The 21,150-nt window shown below is 45.8% G+C and overlaps 6 non-coding genes across 6 annotated transcripts; all 6 read right to left on the bottom strand.

Moving 5' to 3' along the window:
- Positions 1-1,090: 1,090 nt before the first annotated feature.
- Positions 1,091-1,163, bottom strand: TRNAT-UGU (transfer RNA threonine (anticodon UGU)). Its single transcript has one exon. It is a non-coding gene; the product is annotated as a tRNA-Thr (tRNA).
- Positions 1,164-1,451: 288 nt separating this feature from the next.
- Positions 1,452-1,534, bottom strand: TRNAL-CAG (transfer RNA leucine (anticodon CAG)). Its single transcript has one exon. It is a non-coding gene; the product is annotated as a tRNA-Leu (tRNA).
- Positions 1,535-17,546: 16,012 nt separating this feature from the next.
- Positions 17,547-17,619, bottom strand: TRNAT-UGU (transfer RNA threonine (anticodon UGU)). The gene has a single exon. It is a non-coding gene; the product is annotated as a tRNA-Thr (tRNA).
- A 1,428-nt stretch (positions 17,620-19,047) lies between these two features.
- Positions 19,048-19,120, bottom strand: TRNAT-UGU (transfer RNA threonine (anticodon UGU)). Its single transcript has one exon. It is a non-coding gene; the product is annotated as a tRNA-Thr (tRNA).
- A 285-nt stretch (positions 19,121-19,405) lies between these two features.
- Positions 19,406-19,488, bottom strand: TRNAL-CAG (transfer RNA leucine (anticodon CAG)). Its single transcript has one exon. It is a non-coding gene; the product is annotated as a tRNA-Leu (tRNA).
- A 1,383-nt stretch (positions 19,489-20,871) lies between these two features.
- On the bottom strand, positions 20,872-20,954 carry TRNAL-CAG (transfer RNA leucine (anticodon CAG)). Its single transcript has one exon. It is a non-coding gene; the product is annotated as a tRNA-Leu (tRNA).
- Between the last annotated feature and the right edge of the window lie 196 nt (positions 20,955-21,150).

Raw genomic sequence — 21,150 nt, 5'->3', positions numbered from 1 at the left:
CAGAAGTGGGATTCGAACCCACGCCTTCAGAGGAGACTGCGACCTGAACGCAGCGCCTTAGACCACTCGGCCATCCTGACTGGCTTGTGCTTGACTGGCAAGTGAGCGCTGTCTATCGCAGACAGCTTGGAGAGCGACAAATGGAACTTCTGTCATATCCTACTTTAATCCCTCAGCTCTACTAACAAGGAAGGCAGCCCAGTAGCTATGTCTTTTAGTCCATAGTGTAGAATTTAGAAGATCTGCATTTTTCTCTTGCACGTCTTGAAAGAAAACATATGAATGCGTCTTTTTTGTATGAGATTAGTAATTGAGAGGCAATGAGCACGAAAAGTCGGTTTTCCTCTTCAAAATCCACTTGATGAAAGACAAAGATAAGCAAGGAGGTAGCTGGCATCTCTTGATGCGCACAGTTCAAAATTTAGCGTTTCAAATAAAAATGACCGCCGATAGCATAAACCAAACTCTGGCCGCCACAGAGGCGTACAACCCGAAAGCAGCCTTGAGACCACCGTGCAGGACAGGTCAATCCATAGATATTTTCAGGACAGCGAGGTTTGTTTAATAAGTGGCGCATATGGGCATTCCAAAGGCTGAATTGCAATATCTTCAGCATGTTGTGAATATATGTATCTAGGAGATAATTGAAATTCAACAGAATGTATCCCAGTGGAATGATTCCAACTTGTGATGCGTTGACTCCTGGCTAAGTTACCTCTGTAATTATCAGATGCATGGAACATTCAAGCTTGAGTTTTATTTTCCAAAATAAAAATGGAAAGTGTTCCTTCCTCTGTGAGATTGGTTAGCAGGTGGCAAGTGTCTTTTAACAAAGGTTTTTTTTTTCAATCAATCCGTAGATTTTTCCAAGACAGTGAGGTTTGTTTAATGAATGGCTAATACTCCTGGTGGTGGAATTGCAATGTTTTCAACATGTTGTGAATATAGGTAACTTGGAGAATAGATTAAAATAGAATTGTGGTAGAAATTGAGTAGTTATGTATGGAACAAAGCACAGTTTTCCACGGAAAAGTAGAAAGCTAAAAGAAAATGTGATTGACTTGGAAAGAGTGTGATGTGGGAGTCGAAGAGGCCCCAGTGAGATTTGAACTCACAACCCCTGGTTTACAAGACCAGTGCTCTAACCCCTGAGCTATGGAGCCCTGATTCAACCTTCTTTGTGGGGGTGTCAAAACCCCACATGTGGAACGTCGTCATCCAACTTGCAAGGAAAACCAAGGTTAATTAATCTGGTAGGAAGAAAAAATATTTCTCTTGAAGGACATAGCCAGTTTGCTTCTCTGAAATATGTTGCTGAGAAAAGAAACAATTGGAGAACACACCTCGAGCAACAGCAATATATCGTCATCCAATTAGTTGTAATGTAGCTGGCGATACCAAGCAAGCTAACGATAGATCGCGGTTGCTTTGAGCAAGAAATAAAGCAGCAATGTCAGAAGTGGGATTCAAACCCACGCCTCCAGAGGAGACTGCGACCTGAACGCAGCGCCTTAGACCGCTCGGCCATCCTGACTGGCTTGTGCTTGACCGGCAAGTGAGCGCCGGCTATCGCAGACAGCTTGGAGAGCGACAAATGGAACTTCTGTCATATCCTACTGTAACGGACCGTTTCACTTACAAGAGGATAAAATCCGTTTAGGCGATAATCCCCTTTTTGAGAGACAGGCACAGCTACTGCAGAACACCAAACTCCCGAACTGGATACAAGATAACACTCCGAACTGGAACAGCTGAACAAGAAAAGCATACAATCCGCTTACACTCCTGGCAGTCAGCTTACAATCCAATTCCCCCCAAGAACGAGACGACACTTCATTTTGAGGGTTAAACAGGAACTCTGGACTGGCTCATCCAGCCTGGCTTTTATTTCCAACTCACACATACAGGCCACACCCAGGGGGAGGCATAAAAGAACCAATGACATAGATGTTACCTCCCACACATCCCCTCCCCTTAGTGTGACACATAATCCCATTATTCATACAGTTGAAAATATACTTTTTACACAATATTTATAACTTCAAAACCATACCTCACATTCACACAAAATTACATATCCACAATCAATCCATTCAGGGGAACAACATATTAAAAAATGGCATGGATCAGACCAGGGGTTCAAAAGTTACTAAAAGTATCTTTTAAAACCCCTAGCTTTCCAGGGCCTTCTCTGTGCTGGAGAAGTAATCCAATTATCTCCCAGCACAAAGACAGACTCCATTAAGCACATGGGGACACAAAGACAGTAAAACACTTTAAAATACATAAATTCACCTTTTACACATAGCACACAGACATTTCACCTATCCCCAGATAGCTGGGATCTGCGCGCACAAAACTACCGAATAGCACGCAGATCCTACTCACACAGTACAATTGCCATGGAGCTAAAGTCTTTCCCATAGTCTTTCATTATGAATAGGCTCCATGGTATAGATATCTGGGGTATCACATTCCCATAAAGTCTGGTCCATAGTCCAAAGGCAAGAGGCGGGCAATCGGCCCCCTCCAAGGACACGTGGCGAGGTCGGTTTCGCCACAATCCCAAAAAGTCCCAATATGTCCATCGATGATTTTAAAAGGGCCAGTTGCAGCAATATAAAGTACAATATGCCCCAAATAACCCAGGGGCCATAGTCAGCAGGTAGGAGGCTAGCAAACAGGCTTCTCCAGGGCCCAGTGGCGAGGTTGGTTTCGCCACATTTCTCCCCTTTTCCAAACAGACTAACAGGGTACCTGACCTCTTGCCGGTCAGTGCCCTTGTTAGTCCAGCAGCCCACCCACAAGACAGAAACAGCAGTACAGCCCACCCGCAATAAATGGTTACTACACCTGGGTAAGGGAGAATCTTGTCCATGTCCAGGTGCCTTACCACGGCTGTGTGGGGGACTGGTAGGCTGCCTTGGTGGGTTGCTGAGGGGGCAGAGACCAGCGGTACTCTGTCCTGGTGCCAGCAGTACCACGGGAGTAGTCTGGTTGGAGCCTGGTTGCTGGAGACCGACTGTCTCCTCTTTAGCTGCACAGCTCTGCTGCTGGAGACCGACTGTCTCCCCTTTGGATACATAGCTCCGCTGTTGGAGGGGGAGACCGACTTTCTCCCCTTTGGCTAAGCAGCCTTGTTGCTGGGGGACAGGACTGACTGTCCGAACCCCCTGTGCTGTAGGTGCAGAGACCACAGTCCCATCTGCACAGTTGTGGGGCTTACAGTCTCCCCCTGGTACATTAAGCTGCCGCTGGGGAGAGGTGGTAACCAGCTCCTCTCCCATTAGAACACTCTGCCACTGGGGAGAGGTGGTAACAATCTCCTCTCCCATGCATACTTTCAGTCTTTGTGGAGGGAGACCGACTGTCTCTCCTCCCAATGCAGTGTCCTGCTGCTGGGGAAAGGAGACTGGGCTCTCTATTCCCTGCTGGACACTCTGCCGCTGGGGAAAGGAGACTGGGCTCCCAATTCCCAACAAATCACACTGCCGCTGGGGAGGGAGGACGGCCACTTCAGCTCCCTGTAACTTGGGCGCAGAGACCACAGTCCCATCTGCGCTGGTGTGGGGCTTACTGTCTCCCCTTGGTGCGCTAAGCTGCTGCTGGGGAGAGGGGGTAACAAACTCCTCTCCCTTACACACTTTCAGCCGCTGGGGAGCAGGGCTGACCCTCTGTACTCCCTGTATTCAGGGCGCAGAGACCACGGTCCCATCTGCGCTGGTGAGGGGCTTACTGTCTCCCCTTGGTGAGCTGCGCTGCCGCTGGGGAGAGGGAATAACAAACTCCTCTCCCTTACACACCTTCAGCCGCTGGGGAGAGGGGATAACAGGCTCCTCTCCCTGCACCGTAGACTGCCGCTGGGGAGCAAGAACGGCACCTTCAGCTCCCTGTAACGCACACTGCCGCTGGGGATCTGGGCCGACTGCCCAGCATCCCTGTAGGGCCGGTAGAGAGACCGCAGTCCCATCTCCTGGGTCTTCCCAGGACCAGGACCAATCCGTGAGGCCCCTCAACATTTGTGAGTAAGGGCCACCTGCTTCCCCACCTGGCAACTCTGGCTGCTGCTGGGGATCTGGGCCGGCTGCCCAGCATCCCGGTGGGCCCGGTGGAGAGACCTTGGTCCCATCTCTACCTGCCTGTTGTGGTTCCTCACAGGACCAGTCTATGAGGACCCCCACTTCGGGTTCCTCCCGCCGCCTCAGGGAAAGACGGCTAACCTCCTCGGATGCAGTCTCTACTCGGCTGCTGTAATGCTCCTGCTGCTGAGCATACTTCCTCTCTTTTGCCAACCGGAATTCTCGGTCCAGCCTTGTGTTTCGCTCAGCCATGACCTGGTTCCAGATCACCCGGCGTGTCTCCATGGGTATATCATCCCCATACTCGGCCACTTGCTGCCTCACCTCGGCCAGCCAATCATCTCCAGAGCCAGAACCTTCCATACTTGTCTGCTCCCAGGGGCGCTGCACGACTGCTAGCGTTGCCCTCAATTTGTAAATCCAAACAGTGTCTCTGAGCTGCTTTACCTCGCACTAGGATGCCATCCCACCGCTTGCCACCAATGTAACGGATCGCCTGGCCCCCCGACTTGGTACCTCCGTTAATGGATGCTCCTAGTGCTTCCTGAGGACTCCAAGCACTCTGGCAGACACCACAATCACAGAACCGATGCAGCATATGAACCTTCTCAAGCATAGGAATGCTGTAGACCGTTGAATAGGAACCATACGAATAGGCTTGCACTCCTAGCAGTCAACTGGAACAGCATGCAATAAATCCTCCCCCCAATAATGAGACGACACATCACTTTGAGGGTAAAACAGGAACTCTGGACTGGCTCATCCAGCCTGGCTTTTATTTCCAACTCACACATACAGGCCACACCCAGGGGGAGGAATAAAAGAACCAATGACATAGATGTTACCTCCCACACATCCCCTCCCCTTAGTGTGACACATAATCCCATTATTCATACAGTTTAAAATATACTTTTTACACAATATTTATAACTTCAAAACCATACCTCACATTCACACAAAATTGTAGATTATGCTAGCTTTAGTGTACCTATAATCTTAATTTTATTAATGACAGGAGGCGAGTATTTGCTTAAGTCTCTCTTTACTAGAACTCCACAGCAGCACAGAAAAACAACCAATCAGAAAAAAGTTAGGTACTATAAAACTCCCCTCCCCATGCATCATTTCCTCTTTCAAGCTGCGACAAAAACAGAAAAAAGGCAGAGAAACATCATGGGGAAGAAACGAAGTCCTAGATACGATGAAAATAACGATGTCCATCATCCGAGAGTAACCGTCCTACTAGATAGTGTTGATGGACTGTAAACTGAAACGAGAGAAAAACAGAATCGAACAGGCTGATTATCCAATGAAATGTACTCTAAATAAACATGTAGGCAACCAAAATTAACTCTAATATATCCCAACCCTACTATGAAAAAGCACAGACATAAGGAAAAAGCGACAGGTAGCAGAGACAACAAACAGAGTTGCATACATACCTGACAATCCAAACTATAACATTAACAAGGGAGGGACAAGAATGGGTGGGAAATACTCGCCTCCTGTCATTAATAAAATTAAGATTATAGGTACACTAAAGCTAGCATAATCTACAATTTTATAACATGACAGGAGGCTTCGTATTTGCTGTTTCAACGCTCAGTTCACCAATCCAACGCTGTTTGTGTCGCTGGTATCTATTCCAGGAAATTTCAGAGTAATCCTAATCGGACATTCCAAGAACGATAAACGACAGCCGACGGATCAAAGAAGATGCCAGCCGACGAAGCATCTCAAATACAGAAAAAAGCACCATCCGCTGGTAAATCCATTGTACGTGGTGTTGCGACCTGTTTCCTAGCAGTTGGTCCCTGAGCTGGCAAGTTGACCTGTTAGCCATATTCCTGTAGTTGTATAATATTGAAGGTCAATCTCGGACTTAGGGTCGCGAGGAGAAACTGCCACCCTGTCTCAACTCACGATCCATAAGGCGGCTCCTCCGATCGCGCCAGGGTCCTTCGGCGATGCGGCATTGCAGGTAGATCTCCAATCTCAAGGAATGCGCCTAAGTCCCCCACCAAAATTGCAATAGAGAAACCGAGGAAGATCTTCCGTTCCTTCCTGTCCTACCCGGTGAGATGTCTCATCCGACGATAAATACATAATGCAGGCAAGAGTGTGGCCAAACCAGCCCTACTCTAAGTGATACCAATATGCCAAATGGACTGAGTAATCCTCGGACGCAGTAGAGAAAAGACTCCAAAGGACGTCCATGCAGGGTTCCGAACTGAACTTGTGTGGAGGAAACGGTGGTCGACTACTCTGGGAATAGTGAATCCCAGAAATCTGCAAAGGAATGGGAAAAGCAAACTGGAGCGCAGATTTCCATCCAGAAATGCCCTCGTCCAAGAGTGAAAGATGTCTGTGTAGGAATCGGGGCACACCAGGTACCTCCATGAAGTCTCGTAGGCCTCCTCGACGGTAGTTGAAAAGTAGGTTAGCACGAATCCAACAAAATGGCTCTCGTGAGGGATAAATAGAGCATAGACGGAGGGCCCTCGTCCGAGGAGACGGGGCAGTCCAGCCGCCTTATCCCAAGATCATAAAGACCGGGGAAGTCAAGACAACCGGGGTTTCCAGTCTTACCCTGTGATCCATACGTATGGTTTTACCTTCCGACCAGGAAATAGGCCTTCCATAATCTTGTTACCCGAGCAAGGCAGTGCCCGTTTGCTCCATGAAGGTCTCTATATCTCCTGACATCTTGACATGGGAGAAACTGTCTTCGCAGTTTGTTCGGAATGGTCTGGATATCCAAAACAGAAAGCAATCTCTGTATTACATGGTGCAGAGTCTGCCAAAAAACCTGCACACTCCTAGTACCGGAGGGTCACCTGTTAGCCGTACCATCTCCAGGGGTGTGTGCAAATAAGTGTGAGACTCCCCCCCGTTATACCTCTGAGTATCTCTTGCTCGTTTTACAGCGGTCCGGATCCAGGGATCTAGACTAAACATGCAATTCTTGCATGACCAGGCAGACCTCTAGAACGAAGTCAGTAGCGTGGATGTCAGTTCTAATTGAATGCAGGGGGGACGCCCCTCTGTGTAGTCATCGATGTTTTGCACAGGTACAAGCCTGTGTGATGAACAAATGGCCAGTATAGTAGAGCGTCGAGTGTATGAGAGAGCCGCGCTCTCTACCACTGTGATCGCATACCGTGAGAGCGTCCGGCTGCTAGCCTGAGCGGGCCGCACCCGTTAGTAACCAACAGCCGTGACCGGATGCGAGTGGGTCCTCCCAACCTGTCCTCTGAATCCAGCCCAGTATCAGGTTGAGGACGAGTGAGGGGTTGCGCCCTCTAATAACAAATCAGTATCCGGTTCTGTATGAGAGGGTTCGCCCTCTGTTCCCGAAAGAAAATATACTCGGATCGAGGTGATGGAGGGCCGCACCCTCCCGTGGTGCAAATTAGAGTCCCTAGAGATTCAGGGGGACCAAACTGTAGTGCGCACCAATTATTAATGTCAGCATAAGGCTGAGGGCAATCTTCGGAAACAACGATGGAAAACTATCAACCGACTATCCGGATCCCGTGCGTGCGCGCGGGGTCCAGGTAGACCGTTGGTAGTCTGAGGAAAGCTGGAGACGTTCTCCTGCGATCCACGAGTGCCTGGGAGGTCGGAGGAGGTCAAGTCTGGCCTCACGACGACCCGAGCGAAAAGGAAAAGGAAGTCAAGAAAGAAACAAAAGGCAACAATTAACGTAGATAAGAATAATACGCCAATTCTATCTCGGATAGAAGGTAAACAGCAGGCCGGAACGTAGGAAAAGTAAGTCCCGCTGGACATGGCCAGGAGCTAACCTAACGCAGGAAAAAACTACTGAACCTATAAGGATTCCGGGAGGCAGATACGGAGTAGCCGGTAAAGACAAGGAAAAAACACAGCTTTCTCCTGTAGGAGTCTGAGTACCGGTCCTTGCTTGTGCGAAGTTCTCCTTGGAGATGCACCGTCACCGGTTTGGAGGAAAACGTGGATGTGTCCGGGGTCTTCATAAGAAACTTAGCCCTCCAGGCCTGAGGTTTAGGGCTTTCACCCTTCCCACCATACTCAGATGGCCGTATACTTGTGTCCTCTCGAACACTATGGCAATGGTGTTTGTCTGGACACCTGCCTACCTCCATGTCACTGGTGGGCTCAGGGTTATCCTCAGTGAAATTACCCCAGGCCGGCGGCCAAAAGGGGATCGGTACCAACAGTGTAGGCCCATCAGTAGGGCACAGGCCCAGCAGACCAAACGAATGGACACGGAAAGGTAGCCAAGCAAATAGTCGCATACATAGCAGGCCATCAAGTAGGCACCAACATAGCAGGCTATTCGATGGGGCACAGGCATAGCAGGCCATTTTAATGGGCACAGACATAGTAGGCCGTTCTTATGGGCACAGACATAGCAGGCCGTTCTTATGGGCACAGACATAGCAGGCCGTTCTTATGGGCACAGACATAGCAGGCCGTTCTTATGGGCACAGACATAGTAGGCTGTTCTTATGGGCACAGACATAGTAGGCCGTTCTTATGGGTATAGACATAGCAGGCCATTCTCATGGGCACAGACATAGCAGGCCGTTCTTACGGGCACAGACATAGCAGGCCATTCTTGTGGGCACAGACATAGCAGGCCATTCTTGTGGGCACAGACATAGCAGGCCATTCTTGTGGGCACAGACATAGCAGGCCATTCTTATGGGCACAGACATAGCAGGCCAATCAATGGGGCACAGACATAGCAGGCCAATCAATGGGTTGAGTGATACCAATATTATTAATAACATGTATTTATATACAGCGCCTTCCAATTCTGTAGCGCATTACAGTGGGTATCGAATGAGTAACGAGGACCTCTGAGTTCGGGTAGAGGTCCCCAAAATTGTAGATCCTCAGGGCATCTTGTGACATAGGACCCTTATACAATCAACCCTTTTAGACAGCGTAATGCTGTCTGAGTAACTTGAACCGGGACTGGCAGTCCCTAAATGCCCAGCAGGCAAATAGCGTTATCCCAGCTGTATTGGTATAAGCGGAAGTTGTCACAGTGATTACCATGTCCATGAAAGTAGGATACATAGAGCGATACTCTCCTTAAACTGTGAATTGGTATGCACAAGCTCACACAGATCTGTTTGATGTCTCAATCGTAAATATAGATACCATCATCATCATATCTGAAAATATTGAATAGAATCAATGTAGACTGGTATTCCAGATCCAGGTCTGTTAACACTATATGTATGCCATGGACAGTGAGTTCATACCAGAGTAGTCTCCTCAGAGACCCCATAGCTGGACCCGAAAAGCTATATACTGCGAGGCACACTAATCCAAGCTCACAATACCTGTAACTCACAGGAATGTGTGATATACACTGTCAGCAAAACTACAGTATCCTGAGATATACACAGCAGTCAAACTCACCGCAATATGTGATATACACTGTCCGTAAAAACACGCAGCAATCTGCGATATACACTGTCAGTAAAAAACACCCAGCAATCTGTGATATACACTGTCAGAAAACACATAGTAATCTGATATACACTGACAGAAAAACATATAATAATCTCACATACCCAGTCAGAAAAACACACAGTAGTCTCATATATACTGTCAGAAAAACACTTAATAATCTCATATACCCAGTCAGAAAAACACCCAGTAATCTCATACACAGTCAGAAAAACACCTAGCAACCTCATATACACAGTGAGAAAAACACATAATAATCTGATATACATAATCAGAAAAACACACAGCTATCATATATACACTGTCAGAAAAACACATAGTAATCTGATAAATATAGTCAGAAAACACACAGCTAGCTCATATACACTGTCAGACAAACACATAGTAATCTGATATGCACTGTCAGAAAAACACCTAGTAATCTCATATACACTGAGAGAAAAACGCATAGTAATCTCATATACACTGAGAGAAAAACGCATAGTAATCTCATATACACTGTGAGACAAATACACAGCCAGAAAATAAAAAACTGTCATAGGAAACCAGAAGTCTGACCTATAAAAAGCCCTAAAGCTCACAGCAAGCTGTGAGATCTACACTAAATAAACTATAGTGATATATGTGGAATTGTGGTAAACCTGCGGAGACCCGCCGGGGAATCTTAGCAGGGCAACAAACGCAGAGATCCGACCGTGGAAGGAGGAGGGGCCGTGAGCAGGCACCCCTTTCTCCAGCCGGTCGGATCCACGAGGCTGAAAGAAAACCCGGCCGCGGCGAGGCGGCCACGTGCGTTAGCAGACCCGGTCGCGGGGTGCTCGCGTCTGACTGCGAGGAACCCCGGGCGCCGGCAGTCTCACACCAGAGCGGAGTCAGAGGAGGCAGCCAAGCGGCTAGTCTCCTGACACCCGAGCAGAGCGCCCGCATCCCCACAGGGGAGGGAAACTAATAGAATGGCGCCAGGGAGTGGAGAGGGGGGGGAAACAAACAACAGGAATCCCCAGGGGCCCCCCAAATACCACAAACATCCCCAAAGACACAGGGGAAACGAGCAAAAAAACAGGCAGAAATCCAGAAGCAGAAATAAAAGTAAAAACGGAAAATAATATAGGTATAACTAAATGCTATAACATAAAATATATACATGAAAATACAATATATATATAAGCAAAACAACATGACTAAAATAACAAATATACACCCTAAATAAATCATAATAAAACCCAAAGCCACCAACTAATATTAGCAGGAGGCAGTGGTACTCTGACCTGTACTGATGCGGAGCAGCAAAGAAAGAGGAAATAATGCATGGGGAGGGGAGTTTTATAGTACCTAACTTTTTTCTGATTGGTGGTTTTTCTGTGCTGCTGTGGAGTTCTAGTAAAGAGAGACTTAAGCAAATACGAAGCCTCCTGTCATGTTATAAAATTACATATCCACAATCAATCCATTCAGGGGAACAACATATTAAAAAATGGCATGGATCAGACCAGGGGTTCAAAAGTTACTAAAAGTATCTTTTAAAACCCCTAGCTTTCCAGGGCCTTCTCTGTGCTGGAGAAGTAATCCAATTATCTCCCAGCACAAAGACAGACTCCATTAAGCACATGGGGACACAAAGACAGTAAAACACTTTAAAATACATAAATTCACCTTTTACACATAACACACAGACATTTCACCTATCCCCAGATAGCTGGGATCTGCGCGCACAAAACTACCGAATAGCACGCAGATCCTACTCACACAGTACAATTGCCATGGAGCTAAAGTCTTTCCCATAGTCTTTCATTATGAATAGGCTCCATGGTATAGCTATCTGGGGTATCACATTCCCATAAAGTCTGGTCCATAGTCCAAAGGCAAGAGGCGGGCAATCGGCCCCCTCCAAGGACACGTGGCGAGGTCGGTTTCGCCACAATCCCAAAAAGTCCCAATATGTCCATCGATGATTTTAAAAGGGCCAGTTGCAGCAATATAAAGTACAATATGCCCCAAATAACCCAGGGGCCATAGTCAGCAAGTAGGAGGCTAGCAAACAGGCTTGTCCAGGGCCCAGTGGCGAGGTTGGTTTCGCCACACCTACTTTAGTCCCTCAGCTCTACTAACAAGGAAGGCAGCCCAATAGCTATGTCTTTTTAGTCCATAGTGTAGAATTTAGAAGATCTGCATTTTTCTCTTGCACGTCTTGAAAGAAAACACATGAATGCGTCTTTTTTGTATGAGATTAGTAATTGAGAGGCAATGAGCACGAAAAGTCGGTTTTCCTCTTCAAAATCCACTTGATGAAAGACAAAGATAAGCAAGGAGGTAGCTGGCATCTCTTGATGCGCACAGTTCAAAATTTAGCATTTCAAATAAAAATGACCGCCGATAGCAGAAACCAAACACTGGCCGCCACAGAGGCGTACAACCCGAACGTAGCCTTGAGACCACCGTGCCGGACAGGTCAATCCATAGATATTTTCAGGACAGTGAGGTTTGTTTAATAAGTGGCGCATATGGGCATTCCAAAGGCTGAATTGCAATATCTTCAGCATGTTGTGAATATATGTATCTAGGAGATAATTGTAGATTATGCTAGCTTTAGTGTACCTATAATCTTAATTTTATTAATGACAGGAGGCGAGTATTTGCTTAAGTCTCTCTTTACTAGAACTCCACAGCAGCACAGAAAAACAACCAATCAGAAAAAAGTTAGGTACTATAAAACTCCCCTCCCCATGCATCATTTCCTCTTTCAAGCTGCGACAAAACAGAATAAAAAGGCAGAGAACATCATGGGGAAGAAACGAAGTCCTAGATACGATGAATATAACGATGTCCACCATCCAAGTGTAACCGTCAAACTAGATAGTGTAGATGGACTGTAAACTGAAACGAGAGAAAAACAGAATCGAACAGGTTGATTATCCAATGAAATGTACTCAGAATAAACATGTAGGTACCCGATGTAGCAACCAAATTAACCTAATATGTAAATATCCCAACCCTACTTATGGAAAAAAACGGACATAAGGAACAAGCGACAGGTAGCAGAGATAACAAACAGGGTTGCATACTTACCTGATAATCTAAACTATAACATTAAACAAGGGAGGGACAAGAATGGGTGGGAAATACTCGCCTCCTGTCATTAATAAAATTAAGATTATAGGTACACTAAAGCTAGCATAATCTACAATTTTATAACATGACAGGAGGCTTCGTATTTGCTGTTTCAACGCTCAGTTCACCAATCCAACGCTGTTTGTGTCGCTGGTAATTATTCCAGGAAATATCAGAGTAATCCTAATTGGACATTCCAATACGATAAATGACAGCCGGCGGGTCAAAGAAGATGCCACCCGACGAAGTATCTCAAATACGGAAAAAAAGCACCTTCCGTCGGTAAATCCATTGTACATGGTGTAGCAACCTGTTTCCTAGAAGTCGGTCCATGAGCTGGTAAGCTGACCTATTAGCCACATTCCTGTAGTTGTATAACTTCGAAATCCGATCTAGGACCTAGGGTCGCGAGAAGAAAACTGACACCAAGTCTCAACTCATGACCCGTAAGGCGGCTCCTCCGATCGTGCCAGGGCCATTCGGCGATGCGGCCTTGCAGGGAGATCTCCAATCTCAAGGAATGCACCGAAGACCACCACCAAAATCGCAATAGCAACCGAGGAGGATCTTTCGTACCTTCCTGTCCTAACCGGTGGGGTGACTCATCCGAGCATAAATTCATAATGCAGGCGAGAGTGTGGCCAAAACAGCCGTATACTAAGTGATTCCAACATTCCAAACGGACTGTGTAAACTTCGGACGTCGTAGAGAAAAGGCTCCAAAGAACGTCCATTCAGGGTTCCGAACTGAACTTGAGTGGAGGAACGGTGGTCGAGTATTCTGGGAATAGGGAATCCCAGAAATCTTCAAAGGAATGGGAAGTGCAAACAGGAACGCAGATTCCCATCTAGAAATGCCCCCGTCCAAGAGTGAAAGCTGTCTGTGTAGGAGACGGGGTATACCAGGTACCACCATAAGGTCTCGTAGGTCTCCTCGACGATAGGTGAAAAGTAGGGCAGCGCGAATCCAACAAAAACGGCTCCCGTGAGGAATAACTAGAGTATAGACGGAGGGTCCCCCATCTCCGAACCCTGATCACCAGGTATGCGTTTCGAGGAGACGGGGCAGTCCTGCCATCTCATCCCAAGATCTGATGACCGGGGAGGTCAAGACAAACCGGGTGTTCCGGTCTTACCATGTGAACCATAGGTACGGTTTTTACCTTCAGAGCGGGTAATAGGCCCTCCTTAAACCTGTTACCCGAGCAAGGCAGAGCCCGTTTGCTCCATGAAGGTCCCCGTATCTCCTGCCACCTAAATACGGGAGAAACTGTCTGAGCAGTTGAACACAACGGTCTGGATATCCAAAAACAGAAAGCAATCCTCTGTTTTTATGGTGCAGAATATACCCAAACCTGCACTCACATAATACCTGAGTTCCATCCGATAGTCGAACCATGTCCAGGAATGTGTATAAAATAAGTGGGAGTCACCCCTCGATATACCTCTGTGAGAATATCCCTCCATGACAGGAGATAGACTAGAGGGATCCAGTCCAAATATGGATATCTTGCATGACCAGGCAGTCCTCTATATCGAAATCAGTAGCACGGACGTCAGATCTACTTGAATGCAGGAGGGACACCCCTCCATGTAGTCAGCGATGACTTGCTTACAAGTCTGAGTGCTGAACAAATGGATGGCACCGTAGAGCGTCGAGTGTATGAGAGATCCGCTCTCTCTACTAATGTGATCAAATAACGTGCTAACGTCCGGCTGATAGCCTGAGCGGGCCGCACCCGTAAATAACCAAACAGTAGAGTCTGCATCCGTGACCGTTCCTCTCTATGAGAATGTTTCCTCCAAACATGACCCCTGTATCCAGCTCAGTCTCTGGCTGAGGTTGAGGGAGGGCTGCGCCCTCTAATAACAAATCAGTGTCCGGTTCCGTATCTGAGAGGGGTTCGCTCTCTGCTCCAGCAGATAAAATATTCTCGGATTGAAGAGATGGAGGGCCGCACCCTCCTGTGATCCAAGCTAGGGTCCCTAGAGACTCAGGGTGACCAACTAGAGGGTAAACCAAATATGAGTATCAGCAGAAGGCTGAGTGCAATCTACGGAAAAACGATGGAAAAACTATCAACTGACCATCCGGATCCCGTGCGCGCGGGCACAGACATAGCAGGCCTTTCTTATGGGCACAGACATAGCAGGCCGTTCTTAAGGGCACAGACATAGCAGGCCGTTCTTATGGGCACAGACATAGCAGGCCGTTCATATGGGCACAGACATAGCAGGCCAATCCTGGGTTGAATATTATATCCTATGAGTATCTGTTATTTATATAGCGCTACCCAAATCCACAGCGCTTTACCATGGGTCTTGGAAGAGTAATGGGGACCTCTGAGCTAGGGTAGAGTTCCCCCAAAATTTTGTAGATCCTCAGAGCACCTTGACATAGACGTCAACCCTTTTAGACAGCGTAATGCCGTGAGAATAAACTCGAACCGGGACTGGCGGTCCCTGAATGCCCAGCAGGCAAATAGCGGTATCCCAGCTGTATTGTTATAAGCGGAAGTAGTTTCAGTGATTACCCCGTCCACGAAAGTAAGCTACATGAGCGATACTCTCCTTAAACTGTGAATTGGAATGCATCTGCACACACAGATCTGTTTGATGTTTCCATCATCGATATAGATACCATCATCATATCTGAAAATATAGTATAGTATCCGTCTGCAATTCACAGCAATCCGTGATCTACACTGTCAGTAAAACTCCCAGGAAACTGTGATATACATCAGCAAACACACAGCAAACTGTGATATACACAGTCATGAAAACACACAGTAATCTGTGATATAACTGTCAGTAAAACACCCAACAATCCGTGATGTACACTGGCAGCAAAACGCGCAGCAATCTGTTTGCCATAATAGGGTCTGGTGTACCATGCGAAAAAGGGGGTCAGACGTAGGTCCCTGATACAGTAGATATGGTGTATGCAGGGCACAGGTTCCCACTGGAAGTAAGAGTAAGAAGTAAGGAGCCAGTGGTAAAATAAGGTCTGTGTCACAGACAGAGCATTAAATGGATACTGTCTATAGGCTGTACTACAATCCAGAAAAGGATATCAGATATACACATATCTCAACATCCACACACACACACCTATCTACATATATATACAAATACATACACCCACACATACATACACCTGGATATAGAAGAACTCATGGAAAAGTCAAATAATGTCCCATGTAGAAGGTGTCAGCTCAAAGCTGCATTAGGTCCCCCAAAGCAAAAACTGACGTGCAGTGGAAGACGCTGAGCTGGTGGAGGCAGACCTCCCACAAGTAATGCACCGACGAGGGAGGGACCGCGAGCGGTCGCACTCCCTCCCGGTCGGGCTCTCCCCCACCCGGTCGGACACACGCGGTCCACGGGCGGAGGCGGCCGCGGCCACGTGGGGAAGAAGATCCGGCCACTGGGTACTCGTGTTGCGTACGCGAGTGCCCCCGCGACCGGGAAACCACATGGGACCGCCGGAGATGAAACTCCGCGGTCCCGGAGCTCGGGGTCGAAGGAGGCAGGAGTAGTCAGCCTCCTGAAGCCCCCGAGCGGCACGCACAGCGCCAGGCAAGGCAGGCAAACAAAGAAAAGTGAAACGGACAGGGGGGGGGCACAAGTCTAAGGAAAAGACAGCAAGGACCCCAAAGCCCCCACAAAACATACACAAATAAGGGAAAATACAGTGAAAGCCTGAAGAGCAGGCATTAAGAAAACCCCACAAAGATATATAACAGTACATTGGATTAAAAACCCACACAGATATATAACAGTATATAGGAGTAAAAACCCACACAGATATATAACAGTATATAGGAGTAAAAACCCACACAGATATATAACAGTATATAGGAGTAAAAAACCCACACAGATATATAACAGTCTATAGGAGTAAAAACCCACACAGATATCTAACAGTATATAGGAGTAAAAATCCACACAGATATATATAACAGTATATTGGGATAAAAACCCACAACAGATACATAACAGTATATTGGGATAAAAAACCCACAAAGATATATACCAGTATATATGAATAAAATCCCACAAGGATATATAACAGAATAGAAAAGAATACATCTAACCAGGGCAAAACAAACAACTGGACATAGATTAAATCCCACAAGGGTAATCTAAAATATAGAAAATAAAATACTGAAAATAAGAGCAAAACCCAAAGCCACCCACTATAAGCAGGAGGCAGAGGTACTCTGACCTGTACTGGTGCGGAGCAGCAAAGAAAGAGGAAATGATGCATGGGGAGGGGAGTTTTATAGTACCTAACTTTTTTCTGATTGGTTGTTTTTCTGTGCTGCTGTGGAGTTCTAGTAAAGAGAGACTTAAGCAAATACGAAGCCTCCTGTCATGTTATAAAATTGAAATTAAACAGAATGTATCCCAGTGGATTGATTCCAACATTCCAACTTGTGATGCGTTGACTCCTGGCTAAGTTACCTCTGTAATTATCAGATGCATGGAACATTCAAGCTTGAGTTCTATTTTCCAAAATAAAAATGGAAAGTGTTCCTTCATCTGTGAGATTGGTTAGAAGGTGGCAAGTGTCTTTTAACAAAAGTTTTTTTTTCCAATAAATCCGTAGACTTTTCTAAGACAGTGAGGTTTGTTTAATGAATGGCTAATACTCCTGATGGTGGAATTGCAATGTTTTCAACATGTTGTGAATATAGGTAACTTGGAGAATAGATTAAAGTAGAATTGTGGTAGAAATTGAGTAGTTATGTATGGAACAAAGCACTTTTCACTGGTTAATAAATAGATCCCTGTATTTCATTGTGCACATCCACAGTTTTCCACGGAAAAGTAGAAAGCTAAAATAAAATGTGATTGACTTGGAAAGAGTGTGATGTGGGAGTCTAAGAGGCCCCAGTGAGATTTGAATTCACGACCCCTGGTTTACAAGACCAGTGCTCTAACCCCTGAGCTATGGAGCCCTGATTCAACCTTCTTTGGGGGGGTGTCAAAACTCCACATGTGGAACGTCGTCATCCAACTTGCAAGGAAAACCAAGGTTAATTAATCTGGTAGGAAGAGAAAATATTTCTCTTGAAGGACATAGCCAGTTTGCTTCTCTGAAATATGTTGCTGGGAAAAGAAACAATTGGAGAACACACCTAGAGCAGCAGCAATATATCGTCATCCAATTAGTTGTAATGTAGCTAGCGATACCAAGCATGCTAACGATAGATCGCGGTTGCTTTGAGCAATAAATAAAGCAGTAATGTCAGAAGTGGGATTCGAACCCACGCCTCCCGAGGAGACTGCGACCTTAGACCGCTCGGCCATCCTGACTGGCTTGTGCTTGACCGGCAAGTGAGCGCCGGCTATCGCAGACAGCTTGGAGAGCGACAAATGGAACTTCTGTCATATCCTACTTTAGTCCCTCAGCTCTACTAACAAGGAAGGCAGCCCAATAGCTATGTCTTTTTAGTCCATAGTGTAGAATTTAGAAGATCTGCATTTTTCTCTTGCACGTCTTGAAAGAAAACACATGAATGCGTCTTTTTTGTATGAGATTAGTAATTGAGAGGCAATGAGCACGAAAAGTCAGTTTTCCTCTTCAAAATCCACTTGATGAAAGACAAAGATAAGCAAGGAGGTAGCTGGCATCTCTTGATGCGCACAGTTCAAAATTTAGCGTTTTAAATAAAAATGACCGCCGATAGCAGAAACCAAACACTGGCCGCCACAGATGCGTACAACCCGAACGTAGCCTTGAGACCACCGTGCCGGACAGGTCAATCCATAGATATTTTCAGGACAGTGAGGTTTGTTTAATAAGTGGCGCATATGGGCATTCCAAAGGCTGAATTGCAATATCTTCAGCATGTTGTGAATATATGTATCTAGGAGATAAATGAAATTCAACAGAATGTATCCCAGTGGATTGATTCCAACATTCCAACTTGTGATGCGTTGACTCCTGGCTAAGTTACCTCTGTAATTATCAGATGCATGGAACAATCAAGCTTGAGTTCTATTTTCCAAAATAAAAATGGAAAGTGTTCCTTCCTCTGTGAGATTGGTTAGCAGGTGGCAAGTGTCTTTTAACAAAAGGTTTTTTTTTTTCAATCAATCCGTAGACTTTTCTAAGACAGTGAAGTTTGTTTAATGAATGGCTAATACTCCTGATGGTGGAATTGCAATGTTTTCACCATGTTGTGAATATAGGTAACTTGGAGAATAGATTAAAATAGAATTGTGGTAGAAATTGAGTAGTTATGTATGGAACAAAGCACTTTTCACTGGTTAATAAATAGATCCCTGTATTTCATTGTGCACATCCACAGTTTTCCACGGAAAAGTAGAAAGCTAAAATAAAATGTGATTGACTTGGAAAGAGTGTGATGTGGGAGTCTAAGAGGCCCCAGTGAGATTTGAATTCACGACCCCTGGTTTACAAGACCAGTGCTCTAACCCCTGAGCTATGGAGCCCTGATTCAACCTTCTTTGGGGGGGGTCAAAACTCCACATTTGGAACGTCGTCATCCAACTTGCAAGGAAAACCAAGGTTAATTAATCTGGTAGGAAGAAAAAATATTTCTTGAAGGACATAGCCAGTTTGCTTCTCTGAAATATGTTGCTGAGAAAAGAAACAATTGGAGAACACACCTAGAGCAGCAGCAATATATGGTCATCCAATTAGTTGTAATGTAGCTGGCGATACCAAGCAAGCTAACAATAGATCGCTGTTGCTTTGAGCAAGAAATAAAGCAGTAATGTCAGAAGTGGGATTCGAACCCACGCCTCCAGAGGAGACTGCGACCTGAACGCAGCGCCTTAGACCGCTCGGCCATCCTGACTGGCTTGTGCTTGACCGGCAAGTGAGCGCCGGCTATCGCAGACAGCTTGGAGAGCGACAAATGGAACTTCTGTCATATCCTACTTTAGTCCCTCAGCTCTACTAACAAGGAAGGCAGCCCAATAGCTATGTCTTTTTAGTCCATAGTGTAGAATTTAGAAGATCTGCATTTTTCTCTTGCACGTCTTGAAAGAAAACACATGAATGCGTCTTTTTTGTATGAGATTAGTAATTGAGAGGCAATGAGCACGAAAAGTCGGTTTTCCTCTTCAAAATCCACTTGATGAAAGACAAAGATAAGCAAGGAGGTAGCTGGCATCTCTTGATGCGCACAGTTCAAAACTTAGCGTTTTAAATAAAAATGACCGCCGATAGCAGAAACCAAACACTGGCCGCCACAGAGGCGTACAACCCGAACGTAGCCTTGAGACCACCGTGCCGGACAGGTCAATCCATAGATATTTTCAGGACAGTGAGGTTTGTTTAATATGTGGCGCATATGGGCATTCCAAAAGCTGAATTGCAATATCTTCAGCATGTTGTGAATATATGTATCTAGGAGATAATTGAAATTCAACAGAATGTATCCCAGTGGATTGATTCCAACATTCCAACTTGTGATGCGTTGACTCCTGGCTAAGTTACCTCTGTAATTATCAGATGCATGGAACATTCAAGCTTGAGTTCTATTTTCCAAAATAAAAATGGAAAGTGTTCCTTCCTCTGTGAGATTGGTTAGCAGGTGGCAAGTGTCTTTTAACAAAAGTTTTTTTTTTCAATCAATCCGTAGACTTTTCCAAGACAGTGAGGTTTGTTTAATGAATGGCTAATACTCCTGATGGTGGAATTGCAATGTTTTCAACATGTTGTGAATATAGGTAACTTGGAGAATAGATTAAAATAGAATTGTGGTAGAAATTGAGTAGTTATGTATGGAACAAAGCACTTTTCACTGGTTAATAAATAGATCCCTGTATTTCATTGTGCACATCCACAGTTTTCCACGGAAAAGTAGAAAGCTAAAAGAAAATGTGATTGACTTGGAAAGAGTGTGATGTGGGAGTCTAAGAGGCCCCAGTGAGATTGAGATTTGAGCCCTGATTCAACCTTCTTTGGGGGGTGTCAAAACTCCACATGTGGAACGTCGTCATCCAACTTGCAAGGAAAACCAAGGTTAATTAATATGGTAGGAAGAAAAGATATTTCTCTTGAAGGACATAGCCAGTTTGCTTCTCTGAAATATGTTGCTGAGAAAAGAAACAATTGGAGAACACACCTAGAGCAGCAGCAATATATGGTCATCCAATTAGTTGTAATGTAGCTGGCGATACCAAGCAAGCTAACGATAGATCGCGATTGCTTTGAGCAAGAAATAAAGCAGTAATGTCAGAAGTGGGATTCGAACCCACGCCTCCAGAGGAGACTGCGACCTGAACGCAGCGCCTGAGACCGCTCGGCCATCCTGACTGGCTTGTGCTTGACTGGCAAGTGAGCACCGGCTATCGCAGACAGCTTGGAGAGCGACAAATGGAACTTCTGTCATATCCTACTTTAGTCCCTCAGCTCTACTAACAAGGAAGGCAGCCCAATAGCTATGTCTTTTTAGTCCATAGTGTAGAATTTAGAAGATCTGCATTTTTCTCTTGCACGTCTTGAAAGAAAA

Source organism: Pelobates fuscus, chromosome 12 (genome assembly GCF_036172605.1).
Source record: "Pelobates fuscus isolate aPelFus1 chromosome 12, aPelFus1.pri, whole genome shotgun sequence".
Lineage (NCBI taxonomy): Eukaryota > Metazoa > Chordata > Amphibia > Anura > Pelobatidae > Pelobates > Pelobates fuscus.
This window is presented reverse-complemented; position numbering and strand designations above follow the sequence as displayed.